The sequence below is a fragment of the Heloderma suspectum genome, chromosome 4, assembly GCF_057233095.1.
Source record: "Heloderma suspectum isolate Gila_16-S chromosome 4, 16-S_ref, whole genome shotgun sequence".
Taxonomy (NCBI): domain Eukaryota; kingdom Metazoa; phylum Chordata; class Lepidosauria; order Squamata; family Helodermatidae; genus Heloderma; species Heloderma suspectum.
In genome coordinates, this window is record NC_139461.1 from 112,766,425 (window position 1) to 112,779,007 (window position 12,583).

Here is a 12,583-nt window from a genome sequence, read left to right on the forward strand (position 1 = left end):
GATCATCCCAGAGTGCAGGACACCGAATAATGGGCTGAAGTGACAGGAAGCCAGTTTCTGGCTGAACATCAGGAAAAACATCCTGACTGTTAGAGCAATACAATGGAACCAATTACCTGGGGAGGTAGTGTGGTCTCCCATACTGGAAGCATTCAAGATGAAGCTGAACAGCCACTTCTCAGGGATGCTTTGACTTGGATTCCTTCACTGAGCAGGGGGTTGGACTCAATGGTCTTGTAGGCCCCTTCCAACCGTACTATTCTATGATTCTATTATTCTATGATGAAAACTGCTAGAATTGGTTTGTTGATATGGATCAACTCAGCTGCCTGCATTTTTGGCCTCTCCTTGGGGGCATGGCTATGGGGACTGCCATGATTAGTGACTGCACTTCAAAATTTACCACTACACTGGTTTAAATGTGCCTGTTGTGAGAACAACCTCTGAGTGATAAACTAAAGCTTGATTTTATCATTGTGGTATACGGTAGAAAATAATAATCCAGGAGCGGAAGCAAAAGAGCCTACAAAAGAAGCCATTAGGGTATGCCATGAGCACCTTAAGTAGGAACAATATGAAACGGCAGTTCTCCCACAAACAGGGTACCATCCTTTTAAGGCACTGTAGCACCTGTGCAGCGCTCAGGATTCCTCCAATCTGCATCCACAGACACTGGCCAAGTGTCTGGCTTTAGGAGAAGTTCTGTCACAGACCATCTCAGAACCAAGAATTCTGTTGTTTTTACCTTAGTCTCTATACAACCAAATGACCGAGTCTTACTGCGCCAACACTATCTGGAGCCATAGAAGCTAGAAGCACATAAAGCCAGCAGATGGCTCTAAACGAGTATAAAGAGGGGTGACAAACTAGCCTGACTGGAATAAAAATAAGAACGGGAGCAATGCCATTGCATTATCGTTTTCATAGTGCCACCTGGAGGTGTTGCTGCCTTAACAATGAATGCCAAAAACGTGTCATGCCCATCTGCTTATCCTCATTAAAAAAAAAAACTTACCTCATTGTGGGGAGTATAAAGATGAAAATCCTCTTTGCGCTCCTCCCTCTCAGCAGATCTATTTGTTTAGACCATTGGCATAGGTCAAGCAGGGCTCCAAAACACAGCTATTACTTTTTAAGGGCTATCATTCAACACATTTGCCAGTAATGCGAGACTGCATCTCACATCAGCCACAATAATAATTAGGGAAAGCAGCGAAGCGTCAACAACGCTTAGCATTTAAAGCAGCGCCTAAAGATTGGTCACATACGCCTTAGGCTCCGTAATGGACTAACTGCCGATCCCTGCAACAATGTACAGGAAACAGGCTAAAACCCAAAGAAGAAATAAATGTTCAGAAATATCACATGACACAGCCCTGCTCATATGGTATAACTTACAGGCAGGGGGTTTCAGGTCTTAATTCTCTCTCCCAGTTAAACTAAATAAATAAATCCCCTTTACATAAAAAACTAGCACTTCAGGGAGAAGGCTAGCTAGAATTGTTGTCCCTCACATTCTAACCTTTCATTACCAGGGAGGTTTGTGGGGGGAGAGGATTTGTCATGAGCGAGCACGACCTTCCACTTGTAGTCTGAAATGGTACGGTCCAACAGGAGATGTACAACAAGGCATTTCTGATCATATAATTCAGCTCTTAGTTCCACTTTATCTGGAAACTATGAAATCTGTATTTAATTTTTCTTACTAAAAAGGGAGAGCACTTTAATTATTATGAAATACGTGTGGTGCAGGAATTACACTGGTTTCTGTAAACCATGGTTTGCTAGCCAGGGAATTGTGCAGCAGCGCCGACTCCAGGATTTTGAGGGCCTTTGGGCAAGACACCCTCAATTGGACTCCTTCCTTCAGTGAGTCTTCCTTCTCACCACCATGGTCACTAGCTGCTTTTGCTCCTCATCCTCTTTCTTATCATTGCTACCACTTGCTTGCTTGATGGGCAAAGAGCCAGTGAGCAAGTCGGCAGGGGCATCTACTGCTGCTCCTTGTCACCATCACTGTTGTCTGGGCCAGAGCAAGAGGCAGTTGACTAAACCAGTTGCAAGGGTGAAGACGAGGAGTAGCTCCAGACTCTTGTCAGGGTGCCTCTGCTAAGGCGTGAGCCCTCAGGACGTACCCAACCATGCCTACCCTTAACGACAGCCCTGGAAGTGTGCTCCTGCCCTTTTCTGAAGATTCTCTCTCTTCCCTTCTCAACACCTACTGTGGTTTACATAAGCACCAACACTAACCACAGTTCTCTTATAGATCACAATTTAACATTATGATTTTAAGTGGATTTGCAAGCCATGGTTATGAGGGAACCCAATTACTATTAACCCTGGTTACCACTGTTCCACATGTAACTCAAGCTCATGGGAGGCTAGGGGAGAAATTCACTTCCCCCCAAAGTAGCATTGACTGGTGACTGTTAACAAGACTTACTGCAAATACCAGCAACATATACCATGAATAGGGTAGAGGGTTCTCAAAAGAAATCTTCTAAACACACACATACACACATTAATCAATATCACATCTCATTCATAGTTTCCTAATATTGAAAGACTCCTCTCCCTACCCTCCCAAAAAGTATAGGGCTAAGAATATGTAAGCACAAACTGTGTCCAGGGCCCCATCTACATGGCACTGCTTTGGCCCACCACCCTGTTGCAACTGCGCAGCAATGCAGCTTCGAATTACCATGCCCTGCGATACACTCATAATGTACTGCGCATTTCCCTAAGAGACTCACCGTGCCCTTTTTTTGCCATTATACTGAAATGCGCAGCTGTCCAGTCCCAAGAGTGTGGGGGTACAAAACTTCAGTGGCTGTTTTATATTTGAGGGGCTCTGCTGTGTCTTTCTGACCCTGTTTTAGGTTAATATTGGGTATTTTGTGCTCCTTCATTTCCGCAGCATCAGTTTGTCAGTTCCCCAGCCCAAGACTCTCGCAATGGTTCACACTCACAAGCGTGAGCACTACGTGCCTAGCCATCGCTTCGAAATGGTGGCCAGAGCAATGTTGTTCCTCCCCCAAGACCCCCTCCCCCAGCCCTTGGGTACTGAGTCCACAACCATTGCAAAGATACGAAGCTGCAAAAATGTGCAAAAGTGTGATTACATAAGTGATTACGTCCCTCTGTGCCTCTGTAACTGCGCAGCTACAAAGGGATGGGGGAGCAAAGGGGCATCACAGAATGATGCAGGCACTACACACGCCTACAATACGCCCACTGTAAGATGCGAAGTCAGTTTGGGGAAGGAACAGACAGCCCGCAACCACAGGGGAACCCGCAGCAAACCCAAAAAATTGCAGTAAAACAACTCCTTGGAACGCCGCCTTTTCCAGGAGAAAACCACGGATGGCTGCGAAGTTGTGACTATGTCATCTATCTCTAGAGACCTTGACTCGCACTGCCCCAGAGTAAAAGCCCAGCGTAGATGGGGCCCAGGCCATCAAAGGGGGATTTGCAACATCACCAGTAAGAATCTGGATAACTTAACAGTTCTGTTACTGTTATTCAATGACAAGACCTTCATTACATGTCATCAGTGACCTCTGAGATGGACAAGAACACCTTGACAGCTGCACATGTCAGGCACTAAAAAAAGTATCACATTTTAAATATTAAAAAATAATGAAATATTGTTCCCTAAAGGACAGAAAGAGATTAACTCAGAGACATATTGAGCAGGCCATGGTGCTCTCTCATATTACACCACAAATATCTTTGCACGAGGATGGTTACAGTACTTTTTACATGGCTTATAAAACACCACATATCCAACTAGGGTTTTTTTTTAATGTGTTCTACTTAATAGGGCGTAATCTTCCTATCATTAAATACTCTTTAATGGCTGTTTCTCTCTCTCTCTCTCTCTCACACACACACACACACACACACACACACACACAGATACTCTGCACATCAGCTTTCCCCAACCTGGGTCCCTCCGGATGTTGCAGACTACAACTCTCATCAGCCATAGCCAATGATCAGGGATTATGGGAGTTGTAGAACAAGACAAGATATTTGGAGGGACTCAGTTCAAGGAGGCTCCTTTACAGAGCGGACAAAAGGATCTTCAACTGGGTGAATGCGTGAACTGGCTACAAGATGCATGAAACCACTTTAGATCTGTCATGCTAATAGTTCATTAAGCACCATACCACACAGCAAATTGGCTGGTAAAGGCTCTTCAGAGTATGTTTTTTACTCTTGCTACTGAAAAGCCTTTGAACTGTAAATGGCAGGAACTTCACCTGCCATCTACAGGTGAACCTGGGCCCAAGTGCAGAACCATAGCTACTAAGCTGCAGTTTCTCCCCTAGCTCACACTTCTCAGGAAAACAGGGCAAGTGAACATTTTGAAAATGAGCTTCGCACTAGAGCAGCCATCTGGGGGGCACCAGGTTGGGGAAGGCTGCACTACTTGTTCAGCAATGGTTGTATTGCAGGGCTGGGCAACTTGGGGCTCTCCAGATGCTTTGGCCTACAACTCCCATCAGCCCTTAGCCAGCATAGTCAATGCTGATGCATGATGGGAGTTGTAGGACAAAACAACTGGAGGGCCACAAGTTGCCCAGCCCTGTTATATAGGCTTTACTCCACCTTGGAGAAAGAAAGTTGGTCACTATAGAACTACTCTTGCCCAACTTCTTAACTAGAACTTTCTCTCCGCCCAGAATGCTACAGCAAGGAGGACTCCAATTCTGTGTCACATGGGCACAGAGACCAGTGGAGGAACAAGGCAGGAGATACACCAGCTGCACCTTCTCCCAGTGCCTCAGAAGTTTTACAGCAGCCTTCTCCTACCTGGTGCTCACCAGATTTTTGGACTGCAACTCCCAGGATTCCTGACTATTGGCCATGCTGGCTGGGGCTGATAGGAGGTTGTCCAAAACATCTGGAGGGCACCAGGCTGGGGGAGGCTGTTTTACAGCTATAGGAAGGATGCTGGGTTGCAATTGCCATCCTCTATTGCTGTGAACAAAGGAGAAACGAGACAATATAACAGGGGTGGGGAAAGTGTGGCTCTCCAGATATTGTTGAACCACAACTCCCATCAGTCCTAGCCAGCAGAGCCAATGGTGAGGGACAATGGGAGCTGCAGTCAAACAACATCTTGTGGGTGACAAGTTGCCCACCCCTGCAATACATGAAATGCATGATTGCATTTCACACACCTTGTTTCTAAAAAGAAACAGCAAGCAGGTTAACTCTGTCCCCTTGCCATGGTCCTCATGGAAATCTCCCCCCTGCCCCATCCTTAAAACTGCTGCTCACCCAGGGAGCAGTGCTGCTTTGGAGCCAATGGCAGTTTACCTCTGGGAGCAAACAGCAGCTTCCAGGAAGTGATTTTCCTGGAAGTGGGACCACAGCATGGAGGGAATGCTATCCCTAACCCTGCTTGTGCAGCATGGCCAGGTATACACACACCCGCAAATTCTTTTTTAAAAAACACACCAAGAAATGTGAAATGTGATCACAACCACACATTTCTTGCATTGTCTAGTTTGGCCTTTAAACAGAAAAATGTACATTTTCCAGTTTTTCTAGTAACCAAGGTTTCATGGACTACATTTGTACCAAATGTCAGCCACCTGTTCTGAAGCAGTATCATAAGAAGTCTGGTATCCCTACAAATCGGCCACTGACTTAGTTCATGCTGTTTTCATACAACACGAGCCGGAGTACAGGTTGAGTATGGGCTGTCATTGAACTATAGGTTATTGTTGAATTGTGAGTTGTGTGAACTTAGCAGTGCTAACAACCCATGGGTTGTTAACCATGAACAACCACAGTTCACAACCCAACAGCAAATCATGGGTTCTCTTCATGGGTTGTTCATGGTCAAGAAACCATGGTTTATTCAGGGGAGGCTGGTGGTTCCAATTTCAATGGGACAGTGATTTCATTCTGAGTTTTAGTCAGAACCAGCCAGAACTCTAAAGGAACTATCCAAAGTTCTAGACCCTATCCCCCAAATGGGTCCAGCACCTTGGATAGCTCCTTTAGCAGTCAGGCTGGTTCTAACTAAAACCCAGTATGGAATCACTGCCCCACCAAAATTGGAGCCACCAGCTTCCAATGGGTTTATTGCCACGGGTTGGTTTCCACAACACAACAACCCATGGTTCAAAAACAGCCCATGGCTCAACAACATATTCAACCTGCATTCTGGCTTGCTGTGTTGCGTGAACACAGTGAGATAACTATGAAATGTGTACTAATACAGTACAAGGATCACAAAGGGTTAAACAAACCACCATGAGTTATTCGAGTGTTGCTTCCCTCTCCAACAAGCCGCACCACCCAGGTTCAGATGACACAGCAAGCTGCGTCTGAGTGGGTAATTAGGAAATCATGCCCCACACACCCCGAGGATTAAACAAGCCACAGTAGCTTGTTTAACCTTCAGTGATCATGCAAACCAGGTCTTTATGTGCAAAGTGTGTTTCCCGCACCATTACGTAATTACAAATAGCCTTACATGGTTGGGATAAGGGAGAGGTTCATGATCAAAATGCATAGACTCCAAGCAAGTTTATTTGTGATTGAAAACCTCTCTTCTTAGAAATTAGGTCCAATTCTCACTGCTGCCTCTGGCACGACTGTGACTGCTTGCTCTGACATCTAGCACAGTCATCTAAAGCTGGATGATACATGCAGCTCCCAGGTCCCACTGGTACTGGCTTGGTACTACAACCACATGGGGGGCAGTGGGGAGGATGTTCAAAGCACCGTGAGAGGTTGGCATTCTGTGCATGCTATGGGCCTGGACACAGCCACCTCTTCATGCAGGACTAGCATCAGAGAGCTGCCATGCTCTGAGCAGTCACGATAAGCAAACCACAGCCACCAGAGACCACTGAAGCAGTAGGAGAAAGTTCTGAAAAAGCAGAGAGACCTGGGACACTATCATAGAATAGTAGGTTTGGAAGGGGCCATCGAGTCTTGACTATAAAACCAGACAACTTATTGCGGAATGAGCTGAAAATAGAGCCTGCTTTAACAGATAAGAGTAGGCCAGCAAGGTTCCAAAATGTCTGTTTAAAAAATGAGTTACCACCATCGGCATGTTAAAAGCAGGCACCCATGCCAGATCAATTGTACACAGGGCAACAAAGAAGATGTAGGTGGATGCTACTGTCAAAAATTACCATCAAGGACATTTTCATGGCATGGGTTAGGCTATTTTCAGGGAAACTGTCACAGCTCTGAAGGTAATGAACCAATCTGGACATACTGTACACCAAAATGAAGGTAAGGAGCTTCCTACCAAACATATTATAGCAGAGGAAGTCTAGTTTTGATGGGGGGGGGGAGTGCAACAAAGAAAGGGCTCAAGCAACAAACACACCAGAAATTATAGCAAAAACATGAACAAGGATCCCAACTTCTCATCCTCAGAAGGAGAGGTTCCTGAGTTAACCATTCAGGCAGAGAATTTGGTCACAGAAAGGCATCACAAGGCTTCTACCTCCTCAGGTCCTAGTTCTCCAAGAAGGCCCCAGGGACCTGTTCCCACATCCAGAAGAGGTTGCATTGCCATTCTTGGACTCTGAGGACTCTAGCTGCTAAAGGAGACTAGGTCCATTTGAGGGAAAATTCTGTGTGAAGGCAGGGCTATCCAGCCTAAAGGAAGCCAAACAGCTCCTAAAGGCTCATTCATGATCTGTTCCTTGTTGGAACAACATACAGGCAAGGTTGTCTGGCTTCCGGCCCCAGAACTACTTGAAACTCTCCATGGTGCTGTCCTACTCCTGCCTCCCTAGGAAACATGATTTGTCCCAAACCCTGCTAAAGGCTAAAGTGGAACCCTTTAACCCAGGTGGCCTCACCATTGTCCAACAACGCTAAGCCCTCACCACAACAGATGCAGAACAGAATACATGGCTTCAGACTGCCAGACCATTTTAAACATCTGACACAACTATTTCAAGCCTATTTGTTAGCCAATTCATTTCCTGTAGTTTGATGCAAGGGAAGTCCAAATCTGATAGTTATTTACAGTGTTATGACTGCACACAGGAGACACATCTATATCCCTTCAAACAGATATAAGACAAAACAGCCATGTTATAAAAAGCATGTAGATATAAATGGACAAAGTAATTCCAGTGTGTACAAACAATCATGTCCAATAATGTGATGGTACCAGATTTGAGTCAGCGTCTGGCTATCACTTGCATAAAGGGTATAAGGAAATTGTTAAGTAACATCACAGCCACAGGCACATTTCAAATCATTTTTGAAACAGCCGCATCTTGCCGTGTTGCATTTTGTTTTGTGCCCATGACACTAGTTCTACATGGGCACATTACACAGGTGGCCTTGTTCACACCACTGATAAAACATCAGACTCCTTCCAGGCAGTGGTATGTTCAGGAGTAACTGCATCTATAAGAATTGGATCTGTCTGCAGCCAGATCTCTGCGCAATGATTAGCATGCACAACTTGGAGCTCAAAAGCAACTTTGATGGAGGTATTACAGCATATCCTTCTTGGTAAATAGTTGTAATCTGGCATGATCAATAAATAGCTTTGACATTTAGGATTCTAGACATGTAGCACCTAACTCTCTTGGCACCTGAATAACGCCCATTTCATCCAATACAAGGTGGGCTTGTTTTAAAAAAATATCTTCCAGCAGGACTTCTTTTCATGGCCACTGAAGGATGAAACCGTTTCACAGCCTGTTAACGCATGGGTGCTTAGCAAGTTCTTCTTTACACATTTTGGAAGCCTTGCGGCAATGGCATGCAATGAGCAGCATCTTCATTTCTAGCTGAGGCTGCTCTCCATGGGAACATCCCCTTCCCAAACCATGCACCTCAGAGGGCTTTGCCTGCTGCTTACTTTTCCTTATCAGAACTCAGCTGGCACCTCAAGGAGCTTTCCAGCACAGCGTGAAGGTTGACTTCTGCCCTGGAAAGCATTCGCTAAATGCTGGGAGTTTTTGTAATTCTACGTATGTAGAGTTCATGATGACAGGTTACCAGCTTTGACTCTAGCATATATTACTGTATGTGCTTCATATGTCAATATATGAGAGTGCATGGCATAATATGCTTTGTCCTCTACCATAGTGTGTGCCTGCCGTTAGATGCATACACACCCAATTCTGTCCACAGGACATCTAAGTCAGCATTTTCTATATGCTGACCAATTACCACAAGATGTAATGTAGTTTGATTTGGTTAAAACAGTACAGCAGTCCAAAGCCACGTTTTTGTCATAATTTCTGGTGCTTTTATCACTGAAGCCCTTATGCCATTTCGCTTGTCAAAGACTTCCACCACTATGTTTGGTACTACAGCTCCTTACCTTCATTTTGGTGTACAGTCTGTCCAAATTCACTTATTACTTCCAGAGCCGCGAGGGTTTTCCCGAATGTAGCCTAATCCATGCCATGCAGTGATGTGTGACCTTGAAAAAGATCTTCAAGGTCATTTTTGAGGGTGGCATCCGCCCACATTGTCTTTGTCACTCTATGTACCATTGATCTGGAATGAGCACCTGCTTCAACATGCCAATACTGCAGCATGTTAAAAAGTGTCATTATGGCTGATGTACTATTAGCATGATGCAAGTGCCCTCCTCACATTACAGCCTCCTCATATCTACAATTTGCCCTCTGTTACTTTGGGCAATGAAGCTGCTACTCTGTAAATGGATCCCTTTTCCTTATAAGCATGTCTTCTTATCAGAGTAAACAAAAGTTGCTGCATGTCAGAGATAATTCCGGGGGGTGGGGGGATTTTAAATTCCTTTCGTGCCCTCTCATGTATAAGTTACTGTTGAATGCAGCCATTTATTACAAAATAGCTAGATTAGTTCTATCTAGCTATTTCCTTTCCTGCTTTATTTTTTTAAGTTGCCATAGCAACTGCCATATAGCACAGAACATATGTTACTTCTGAAGCAGACATTACCTTCCAAAATAAACATAATATGAGTACAAACAGTTCTTGCGCTCTGTCTGTATCATCCGAAACGATTTCTAGTATCACCAAACATTCCGAATGGTGGAGAGCACAGTGGCATTACAGGGTGGCCAGATAGGCTTGACTTAAAAAAAGCGGGCACATATTTGCATATGCTAATTTATATGAAGAGATGCACATTTAGAAATAATTATTATAATTTTGATAGAAATACAATACCAATCACCATAGTGAGGGACTATGTCCCCCAGACCCCTCTCAGCAGGTCAAAGTCATTAGAACACACACACACACGCACGCACACACATGCACACACACGCACACACACACCCCTTTCACCAATCAGGAGAAGCAATGAAAGAAGCAAGACTTGCAGTGACAGAAGGAGAATGAGGAAGAAAGCAAAGGAGCAGCTGCTGCCAACTCCGTGATGAATGTAAGGGGGAGGGAGGGAATGTAAGAAATTTCTGTTATCACATAAGAAAGAGTGGAAGGAAAGTTGTGTGAGTGAGTAGGGGGAAGGAGTGGCATAACCATTTTCAAATAATTCTGGAACTAGGGATTTTGGAGACATCTGCAGCAGATTCAGGGTGCAATCTATACATGTTTAGACAGAGAAAAGGCCCACAACTCCCAGCATGCCCCAGCCAGCATGGCTGGCTGGGGCATGCTGGGAGTTGTAGGCCTTTTCTCTGTCTAAACATGCATAGGATCGAGCCCTCAAATGAGTTCAGATTTCTATGAATCCAACCCCATGGATTCTGCAGCAGACCAGCTTTTTCCAAGTTGCGTGGACTTGCAAACCGGGTTTTTTCCTTTCCGGAATTGTAGGCAAATTTAGTTCTTCAAAAATACAAAAAATACAGGGGGTGAATATAGACTAAAAATATGCATTTTCCCCCATAGGTTAAAGCATGAAAATGCAAATTTGGGGAGATTTGTGCAAATGCACATTTTCAGAAGTGCACATTTGCGCAAGTGTGTGCTCTTCAATGCAAACGCAAGTTCAAGAATCGAGAAAAATCTGATTCTGCAACAAGCGGACAACTGAACGAAAGGCAATGCCTGGCAATCCACAAAACACATACGGTACAGCTCTAACAAAATCCGTACATCCCTACCTGGAACTAACTTGAGTTCAGTAGGATGGGTTTGGGAGTCAGCGGACTGATATGTTAATGTTTTATCTTTACCCCCACTTCAACTCCAGAAAGACTGAGCACCTTCTAGCTCTCTTTGCTCCCATGATTCTTCTTTCCCCTTCCTGAAGCAATCCCATGTACCTCTTTCCTCCATCCATCCTCTTTTCCCCCTTTCTTTTCTTTTTCTTCCTCCACCTACCTACCTTCTTTCCACTCTGCTCATCCATACTCCTCTTTCCACTCTCTCTGCTACAGTTATTTCTCTCCCATTCACTCTTATCAGCATAATTTTAAACCAGCCTGGGCTGCTGAGGCCACCATCATCACTGGAAGGCCCTTCTCCACACACATCCAAAGCTTGCTGAGATTTGTAGTATGGTAGAGAGAGATGAAGATAAAAGGAGAGAGGGAGAGAACTCCAGCTCCCAGAATACACTGCAGTTTCCAACCTAATCATAACCCATAGAGATAGAAAAGGCTTAGATTGATATACCAATGGAGTTCAGATCTAGAATTCTTTAGAGGACAAATTGGAATCCCAACATTAAACTGGACAGAACTAAAAATAGAGGGCAGTCCAGGACAAAGGAGCCTATCTGGCACCATATCTGTGGGTATGGCCTATAGGTTTTTGATAAGTGCATGAGAATTTTGTACCAGTGATTCGCTGGGCCAAGACATCCTTGTCCCTCCTGCTCCTTCCCCTGAGGACAGAATACTGATGATCCCTTAGCACAGGGGAGGAGAGGCTGCAGCTGTCGTTTTTCTTTCAGCGCTGGGGCTTTTAAAGATGTACACTACCCCTGGATTGTGACCTTGCACCTCTAACTTCAAATAGCAGTAGCCAACTAACCCTTGTACTGTTTTAAAAAGAAAGGCCTTGAGACTGGCTTATTGTGCATGGGCATCAACTTCTGAACATAATCAAACTCTATATATCCAAGAATATGAACACACTGTGGTTAAACCAGCCTTCCCCAACTGGGGAGCAGGGTCCAGATGTTTTGACCTACAATTCCCACCATCCCTGACCATCTGCCATGCTGGCTGGGGCTGATGGGAGTTGTAGTCCAACGCATCTGGAGGGCACCAGGTGGCCTAACCCTTGTGTAAATGCTCATCAGTGGATACAGCATTATCACACTGGGAACGCTCAACGCCTCACCCACCCACCCCACTCCACTCTACATAAATGGCAGCTGCTGCTGAGGGTTCATTCACCATTCTATCACATGGTGAACATTTGTAAACATTAAAGGGGAGATTCACCATTGGGATTCGCCATGGGGATACAGATCCCTGCAGTGTGTAGAAAGTGCAGTCTGTTGCTCTTCTTAAAACATGTTTCCAGGTTTTATAACCAACTGCACAGCCTGGGGAGATTTATGATTGACCAAGGGAGGTGGGGGAAACCCTGGATGAAGAATGCCACCTTAAAATAAGTTTAAAAAGAAAAGAAAAAGAAATCTCTCTTCAAACAGTCACTT

General features: G+C 44.8%; 2 protein-coding genes across 26 annotated transcripts in view; one reads left to right on the forward strand and one right to left on the reverse strand.

The window, feature by feature from the left end:
• FARS2 (phenylalanyl-tRNA synthetase 2, mitochondrial) overlaps positions 1-12,583 on the reverse strand; it is a 347,910-nt gene that overhangs the window by 319,270 nt on the left and 16,057 nt on the right. The window contains exons 1-2 of one of the 25 annotated variants that reach the window (XM_084850411.1): positions 9,335-10,586; positions 1,016-4,986 (exon numbers count right to left, since the gene is read on the reverse strand). The exons of 20 other annotated variants lie outside the window; for them this stretch is intronic. The gene's annotated coding sequence lies outside the window, so the exon portion shown is untranslated. Of the gene's footprint in view, positions 1-1,015; positions 10,587-12,583 lie in introns of those variants that run through there. 4 more of the 25 variants (XM_084850410.1, XM_084850412.1, XM_084850407.1 and 1 more) reach the window with 4 other exon arrangements.
• LYRM4 (LYR motif containing 4) overlaps positions 10,293-12,583 on the forward strand; it is a 119,243-nt gene continuing 116,952 nt past the window's right edge. Inside the window, exons 1-2 of the mRNA XM_084850419.1 lie at positions 10,293-10,390; positions 10,861-11,043. The gene's annotated coding sequence lies outside the window, so the exon portion shown is untranslated. The remainder of the gene's footprint in view (positions 10,391-10,860; positions 11,044-12,583) is intronic.